Below are 7,500 nucleotides of genomic sequence, written 5' to 3'. Positions count from 1 at the left end.
CTTAGAACCCGTCCCTGGAGAATAGAAGGGCTACTGCATCACAGGGAGGACGTCGAGAGCTTGTGTCCCCAATGGCACCTTAAACCCTATCTACTGTACTTCCTGTACCAGGGCCCAAAGCGCTCTGGTCAAATATATAATATAGTGTTTTATCTCCGTTATCTATGGCAGTGGTTCCCAACCAGTTTGTGTTACTGTGCCCCCGAGTGCATTTTGCTTCTGCCCGGAGAACCCCTCAAGTAGCCTGTCATATACTGTATTCTATTCTACCCTATTCTACTGTATCTTAGTCTATGTACAGTATATATTGTATTCTATACTATTCTACTGTATCTTAGTCTATGTACAGTCTATACTGTATTCTATACTATTCTACTGTATCTTAGTCTATGTACAGTATATACTGTATTCTATACTATTCTATTGTATCTTAGCCTATGTACAGTATATATTGTATTCTATACTATTCTACTGTATCTTAGTCTATGTACAGTCTATACTGTATTCTATACTATTCTACTGTATCTTAGTCTATGTACAGTCTATACTGTATTCTATACTATTCTACTGTATCTTAGTCTATGTACAGTATATATTGTATTCTATACTATTCTACTGTATCTTAGTCTATGTACAGTCTATACTGTATTCTATACTATTCTACTGTATCTTAGTCTATGTACAGTCTATACTGTATTCTATACTATTCTACTGTATCTTAGTCTATGTACAGTCTATACTGTATTCTATACTATTCTACTGTATCTTAGTCTATGTACAGTCTATACTGTATTCTATACTATTCTACTGTATCTTAGCCTATGTACAGTCTATACTGTATTCTATACTATTCTACTGTATCTTAGCCTATGTACAGTCTATACTGTATTCTATACTATTCTACTGTAGCTTAGTCTATGTACAGTATATACTGTATTCTATACTATTCTACTGTATCTTAGTCTATGTACAGTATATACTGTATTCTATACTATTCTACTGTATCTTAGTCTATGCCGCTCTGACGATGCTCGTCCGTATATTTATGTATTCTTAATTCCATTCCTTTACTTAGATTTGTGTGTACTGGGTATATGTTGTGTAATTTGTTAGATATTACATATCAGATATTACTACAATGTCGGAGCTAGAAACACAAGCATTTCGCTACACTCACATTAACATCTGCTAAACACGTGTCTGTGACCAATAACATTTGATTTGATTCATTCTCATTTTACCAGTAGACTTGTGGTGTCATGAGTCTTCTCATGTACCCCCTGTGGATAGGCCAAGTACCCCCACCCCCAGGTGTCCTAGTAGCCCTGGATGGGAACCACTGGTCTAGGGAGTAGGAACCAATGGTCTAGGGAGTAGGAACCACTGGTCTAGGGAGTAGGAACCACTGGTCTAGGGAATAGGAACCACTGGTCTAGGAAATAGGAATCACTGGTCTAGGGAATAGGAACCACTGGTCTAGGGAATAGGAACCACTGGTCTAGGGAATAGGAACCACTGGTCTAGGGAATAGGAACCACTGGTCTAGTGAGTAGGAACCACTGGTCTAGGGAGTAGGAACCACTGGTCTAGGGAATAGGAACCACTGGTCTAGGGAGTAGGAACCACTGGTCTAAGGAGTAGGAACCACTGGTCTAGGGAATATGAACCACTGGTCTAGGGAGTAGGAACCAATGGTCTAGGGAATAGGAACCACTGGTCTAGGGAGTAGGAACCACTGGTCTAGGGAGTAGGAACCACTGGTCTAGGGAGTAGGAACCACTGGTCTAGGGAATAGGAACCACTGGTCTAGGGAGTAGGAACCACTGGTCTAGGGAGTAGGAACCACTGGTCTAGGGAGTAGGAACCACTGGTCTAGGGAGTAGGAACCACTGGTCTAGGGAGTAGGAACCACTGGTCTAGGGAGTAGGAACCACTGGTCTAGGGAGTAGGAACCACTGGGTAAACCCACTGCACTAACAGTTCATATACATGGATCATTAAAAACCCTAGAGCGTTAGACAGGGATTATAATTATGGACCAAACTAATTCCAGGAATGAAATAAACACATACAGAATGATTTCTGTGCTCATGTTACTAAGAGTCTTGTATTCTCACACAAAACCATAGAAACTCTAGGATTTTAAATGTTTTGGCAGAAAACACCAGATTTTTAAGTAATTACCTGGAATTGAGATGATCCCTGGCAACTACCCCACCAACTGGACCATCGCTTACAGTGTTATTATCGAACTCAACACACATCGTCTACTGGCAGATAGCATCTACTGGCAGACAGCATCTACTGGCAGACAGCATCTACTGGCAGACAGCATCTACTGGCAGACAGCATCTACTGGCAGACAGCATCTACTGGCAGACAGCATCTACTGGCCCTGCTGTGTTCTACTGTTATTATCTATATCTCAACACACAGCGTCTACTGGCAGACAGCATCTACTGGCAGACAGCATCTACAGCATCTACTGGCAGACAGCGTCTACTGGCAGACAGCATTTACTGGCAGACAGCATCTACTGGCAGACAGCATCTACTGGCAGACAGCATCTACTGGCAGACAGCGTCTACTGGCAGACAGCATCTACTGGCAGACACCATCTACTGGCAGACACCATCTACTGGCAGACAGCATCTACTGGCCCTGCTGTGTTCTACTGTTATTATCTATATCTCAACACACAGCGTCTACTGGCAGACAGCATCTACTGGCAGACAGCGTCTACTGGCAGACAGCATCTACTGGCAGACAGCATCTACTGGCAGACAGCATCTACTGGCAGACAGCATCTACTGGCAGACAGCATCTACTGGCCCTGCTGTGTTCTACTGTTATTATCTAACTCAACACACATCGTCTACTGGCAGATAGCATCTACTGGCAGACAGCATCTACTGGCAGACAGCATCTACTGGCAGACAGCGTCTACTGGCAGACAGCATCTACTGGCAGACAGCATCTACTGGCAGACAGCATCTACTGGCAGACAGCATCTACTGGCCCTGCTGTGTTCTACTGTTATTATCTAACTCAACACACAGCGTCTACTGGCAGACAGCGTCTACTGGCAGACAGCATCTACTGGCAGACAGCGTCTACTGTTATTATCTATATCTCAACACACAGAGTCTACTGGCAGACAGCATCTACTGGCAGACAGACAGCATCTACTGGCAGACAGCATCTACTGGCAGACATTATCTACTGGCAGACATTATCTACTGGCAGACAGCGTCTACTGGCAGACAGCGTCTACTGGCAGACAGCATCTACTGGCAGACAGCATCTACTGGCCCTGCTGTGTTCTACTGTTATTATCTATATCTCAACACACAGCGTCTACTGGCAGACAGCATCTACTGGCAGACAGCATCTACTGGCAGACAGCGTCTACTGGCAGACAGCATCTACTGGCAGACAGCATCTACTGGCAGACAGCATCTACTGGCAGACAGCATCTACTGGCAGACAGCATCTACTGGCCCTGCTGTGTTCTACTGTTATTATCTAACTCAACACACATCGTCTACTGGCAGATAGCATCTACTGGCAGACAGCATCTACTGGCAGACAGCATCTACTGGCAGACAGCATCTACTGGCAGACAGCGTCTACTGGCAGACAGCATCTACTGGCAGACAGCATCTACTGGCAGACAGCATCTACTGGCAGACAGCATCTACTGGCAGACAGCATCTACTGGCAGACAGCATCTACTGGCCCTGCTGTGTTCTACTGTTATTATCTAACTCAACACACAGCGTCTACTGGCAGATAGCATCTACTGGCAGACAGCATCTACTGGCAGACAGCATCTACTGGCAGACAGCATCTACTGGCAGACAGCATCTACTGGCAGACAGCGTCTACTGGCAGACAGCATCTACTGGCAGACAGCATCTACTGGCCCTGCTGTGTTCTACTGTTATTATCTAACTCAACACACAGCATCTACTGGCAGACAGCGTCTACTGGCAGACAGCATCTACTGGCAGACAGCGTCTACTGTTATTATCTATATCTCAACACACAGAGTCTACTGGCAGACAGCATCTACTGGCAGACAGACAGCATCTACTGGCAGACAGCATCTACTGGCAGACATTATCTACTGGCAGACATTATCTACTGGCAGACATCGTCTACTGGCAGACAGCGTCTACTGGCAGACAGCGTCTACTGACAGACAGCGTCTACTGGCAGACAGCGTCTACTGGCAGACAGCATCTACTGGCAGACAGCATCTACTGGCAGACAGCATCTACTGGCAGACAGCGTCTACTGGCAGACAGCATCTACTGGCAGACAGCATCTACTGGCAGACAGCGTCTACTGGCAGACAGCATCTACTGGCAGACAGCATCTACTGGCAGACAGCATCTACTGGCAGACAGCATCTACTGGCAGACAGCATCTACTGGCCCTGCTGTGTTCTACTGTTATTATCTATAACTATTATCTATTCTGAGTCTGGTATCCTGAGCTGTGTGTGTGTGTGTGTGTGTGTGTGTGTGTGTGTGTGTGTGTGTGTGTGTGTGTGTGTGTGTGTGTGTGTGTGTGTGTGTGTGTGTGTGTGTGTGTGTGTGTGTGTGTGTGTGTGTGTATTTGTCCTCCTATGTGTGGACTCCACTGTCCTCCACCATCACTGTTCAGTGTGGAATGCTGGGTATTCAGGGCAGCTGAACGTTCCGGCCCAGTTAAAAGCAGTAATACCATCTCCCTCTAATGCAATAGTTATCAGGAGTGATGACACTGGGCCGTTCCCCAGCAGAGCAGCACAGAAATCTAATCAGGACATTGTTACTAAAACAGACTTGTTTATGGAGCCGCCCCTAAAGTAGACGCAGCAAGTATGGAAACAATGTCTTCCCTCTGTCAGCTCTGTTAGAGCTCTGTTAGACGTGCCAGCTCGCAGGTCACACACCACAAACACACACACACACAAACACACACACACACACAGACACATGCCAGTGTGGTTAGGGGGAAGCGAGCGGTGGAACGGTCGGAGCGAGTGGTGGCTTGTGGAGGGCGATGTGGTATGGGGGTTGTCACAGGATGGCGGGGGGGGGGGGGGGGGGGGGGGGGGTTCCGCGAGTGGTGGCTTGTGGGGGCAGGGATGGTATGGGGGTGGTGGTAAGGTTGGAGGGTTAGTATCGGAGGGGGTCACGGGGGCTGAGGAGAGTAGAGGATTTCAGGTCGTTACCATACAGCTGTTTTGGAAGCAGGGTAGAGCGACCCTCTCAGGTTCAGTTACTCCCAGACACACAGAACAGTTTGCCTGCATGTTAGCTCCTCCGAGCCCCCTGGACGGACGCACCAGCAATAGGCTACATTAAGCAACGGGACGACACATGAATGAATTGGGTCAACATCTGACTGGTGTACGCACGCAGGGGGCGTGTCTGAGTCTCGGGGTGCGTTCCAAGTGGCTGTCTGTTCCCTATAGAATGACCCCTATGGACCCTGGTCAGAAACGCTGCCCTATGTACAGGTAACTGACAAAATAAAGGAAACACACAAATAAAAAATATTTGTAAATAATTCCTTAAAGTAGAAGTTTTGGAGATTATTAATGTTACTGTCCCCACCACAACAATAAAAAAACATACTTAAATACGTGTAATTTTGTCCTTGAAACATTACATTTAAATACTGTAGAATTCCATGAATTCCTATGAAGGACTGTTCCTACCGGGGAGTGGCAATATGGCCGACCGGTGACTTCAAAGCCTCTCAATGGCCCAATACATAGCATCAACAATCCAGGGTTTATATAGATCATTGTTTAAACCCTCTATGGTCCTTGAAGACCCCTCTTTCAAAGTCACTGAGATCTCTTCTTCTAGCCATGGAAGCCAAGATAATGAGCAACTGGGAATTTTTATACATGACCCCTAAGCATGATGGGATGTTAATTGCTTAATTAACTCAGGAGTCACACCTTTGTGGAAACACCTTGCTTTCAATATGCAATACTTTGTATCCCTGATTTACTCAAGTGTTTCCTTTATTTTGCCAGTTACCTGTAGGGCACCCTGGTCAAAAATAGGTGAGGAGAGGGGTGAGGAGAGGGGGTGAGGTGAGGAGAGGAGCGGGGGGTGAGGGGAGGAGAGGGGTGAGGAGCAGGCGGTATGGAGAGGTGAACAGTGTCTGGTTTCTCCCCTCTCTCTCGGGGCATAGTGAAACACTGTGTCACATGTCACAGAGAGAGTAGTAGTGGTTGTAAGTAGTAGAGTACCAGGAATAGCTATATTAGGTATTTAGTAATCAGACCTCTCTCTCTCTGTCTCACTCTGTATCTGTCTCTGTCTCTCTCTCTGTTTCTGTCTCACTCTCTGTCTCTCTCATTCTCTGTATCTCTCTCACTCTCTGTCTCTCTCTGTCTCACTCTCTGTCTCTCTCTCTCTCTCGGTCCGTCTCTCCCTCTCTCTCTGTCTCTTTCTCTGTCTCTCTCTCTCTCTGTTTCTCTGTCTCGCTCTCTCTCTCTGTCTCTGTCTCTCTGTCTCGCTCTCTCGGTCCATCTCTCCCTCTCTCTCTGTCTCTGTCTCTCTCTCTCTCTTTCCCTCTTCTTTCTCTCTCTCTGTCCTCCCTTTTTCTCTCTCTCTTTCACTTTCGGCTTTCTCTGAACAGTCAGTTGATCAACATGTTAAGTTAACACGAGACTCACTCTACAGACCCATAAATCCTGTCGTTGTATTGGAAAGTGAATTTCTCCATATTTGGAATGTAATCCGACCAACCCCAGAACAAGTGACTTAGACATGGCTGTTATTTCACTGCACGGGGTCATTTATTGGAATATTTATGAAATGTGATGAAATGAGTAGCGTGTGTGTGTGTGTGTGTGTGTGTGTGTGTGTGTGTGTGTGTGTGTGTGTGTGTGTGTGTGTGTGTGTGTGTGTGTGTGTGTGTGTGTGTGTGTGTGTGTGTGTGTGTGTGTGTGTGTGTGTGTGTGTGTGTGTGTGGTGTAGCTGCTGGCATAGGGCCTCCAGATATAAACAGAGCCCTGTCAGAGGGCATGTTGAATTTGGTGAGGAGCGGTGGTGTGTGTATGGTTTGTGTATGTGTGTGTGTATATGGTGTGTGTGTATATGGTGTGTGTGTATATGGTGTGTGTGTGTGTGTATATGGTGTGTGTGTATACATGCTAGCCCACTCAGTCCCATGTCAAGAGTCTCATGTATGTGCAGTATTTGCTCCGTCAGTCTGAACTCTGACCCCTCGTTGAAAGGTTGAATTCCATCGTATCGGCTTGTGTTCTGAAAATCACATGACGTCACCGGCATGGAATTGATGACAAAATCGTGTTTGGACGTTTCTGTTAAGAAATTCATTAGCAGAATGGAGCAGTACGATACCCTTGCATTGTGCAAAACTTTTCAACAATAAATGTGCACTTTTTTTAATGAATCAAAATGAGTGATTACCATTGAACGATAATGACGTTTCACCCTCAAATCATTGCTAATTGAACAATAA

General features: G+C 46.0%; 1 protein-coding gene across 1 annotated transcript in view; it reads left to right on the top strand.

Annotated features, from left to right (window-relative positions):
* The window catches only part of LOC120040472 (leucine-rich repeat-containing G-protein coupled receptor 5), a 112,535-nt gene that overhangs the window by 1,055 nt on the left and 103,980 nt on the right, over positions 1-7,500 (top strand). The window lies entirely within an intron of this gene.

Source organism: Salvelinus namaycush, unplaced genomic scaffold (assembly GCF_016432855.1).
Source record: "Salvelinus namaycush isolate Seneca unplaced genomic scaffold, SaNama_1.0 Scaffold356, whole genome shotgun sequence".
NCBI classification, from domain to species: domain Eukaryota; kingdom Metazoa; phylum Chordata; class Actinopteri; order Salmoniformes; family Salmonidae; genus Salvelinus; species Salvelinus namaycush.
The sequence above is the reverse complement of the archived record's forward strand: the minus strand, read 5'-3'. Positions and strand labels throughout refer to the sequence as shown.